We start from the raw sequence: 1,690 nt of genomic DNA, 5'->3' as shown, positions 1-1,690 counted from the left end.
AGAAACATACACACATGGAGAACACCAAGTGAGGACGAAGGCAGAGATCAGGGTGTCTTAGTGTTCCTGAAGAAAAGAAACACTGAAGATTGCCAGAAAATGCCAGAAGCTAGGAGAGAGGATGGAACAGATTTTAAGGAACTGACCCTGCCCATATCTTGATCAACTCCTAATCACCAGAACTACTAAACAGTAAATTTCTGTAATTTAAGACACCACCCAGTTGTGGTACTTTGTTATGGCAGCCCTGGAAAACTACTACGCTATGAATCCTAATGCTATCCCTCCCCTAGGCCCCCACCTCCCAACAGGCCCCAATGTGTGATGTTCCCCTCCCTGTGTCCATGTGTTCTCATTGTTCAACTCCCACTTATGAGTGAGAACATGCAGTGTTTGGTTTTCTGTTCCTGTAATACTTTGCTGAGAATGATGGTTTCCAGCTTCAGCCATAAAACTTAGATATAGCTACTTAGGCTGTATAAGAATAGATTCCATGTTTAAACTTTACAATGTGCTTTCTGTGTCAAAAATACATGTTTGTGATTCAGAGTCAACAATAATCTCTAGGCAATGTCTGATTTGGTAAAAGTAGATGAAAAAAAGAGTCTGTGTATAGAACAGGATTAGAAGTGAAAATGGAAAAGAACCATAGATGAACTGGTACAGTAAAATGATCATAGAATTTTGCCCTTTCCCTGTTTCATTTTTCCACTTTTTTCAGTTTTATTAGTATTTATTTTATTCATCAATAATAAAGTGCATATAAATTATATTTTCTTATAGATGGGAGGAGGTAAAGGGAATACCTTTTTTTACTTCCAGTAACATAATTTAAAAAACTGAAAGTCATATCGTTTAGATTATACGTAAACATTTTTTAAACTACTGTATTTAATTAGCTTGAACCTTCATTCTATACTCCCTAATATCTAAGTTCTTCATTTTTTTTTTCATTTTTCTTCAATATTCTACTATTTCTGATGCATTTTCTATAATCTTATGTTGGGCTCTTTGGAAAATAGCCTCTGGTACACAGTTTAACATGAAGAATGTTTTTAAGAATCTTTGAGATCAACACTCAGAATGGAGAGAGAGGAAGAAAGATTGAGCAGAAGTTGAGCAGTAATCCAAACTGAAGAGCAGGCTCAGTCAATCCGAGGGGGCACTCTGGAGACAGACTGGACCTTCAGAGTTGTTCTAAATTGGGCTAAGATAGGTGGCCTTTATACCTTTGCCTAGATCAGTCATTGGATGTGGGCCATCCCAGGAATGAGTGTGACATAGTGCAAGGTGGCTCTCTGCAGCTGAGTCAATCTTTTGAAAGCACTGACTGTTCAAAGCTGTCAGTCAACATCACTCTCCACCAGCTGAGGCTGTAAGTCCTTCATTGAAAGGAACCTCAGGATTGCATTACAATGTCCACTGGATGGAAGAATGAATATCCTCCTGAGTTTATCTCACCTTACTATAAAAGATGGTCTAATAATCTATGAAAATTTTTAACATTGGGATCATTTCAATTACAATAAAAAGGATGTCATATTTAAAAATTTTGTAAATGAAAAACTATTTCCTGAAAGAAATAATCATCCACTAATTTACATTTTTAGTTTTAAGATACCCAATCTATTCCCATGTTGACTTTGCTGGAGGCAGAGTTCACCTTTAGGTATAAATGCCCTCTGAAATT

The sequence above is a fragment of the Colobus angolensis genome, unplaced genomic scaffold, assembly GCF_000951035.1.
Source record: "Colobus angolensis palliatus isolate OR3802 unplaced genomic scaffold, Cang.pa_1.0 Scaffold123, whole genome shotgun sequence".
In the NCBI taxonomy this organism is placed as follows: domain Eukaryota; kingdom Metazoa; phylum Chordata; class Mammalia; order Primates; family Cercopithecidae; genus Colobus; species Colobus angolensis.
The sequence above is the reverse complement of the archived record's forward strand: the minus strand, read 5'-3'. Positions refer to the sequence as shown.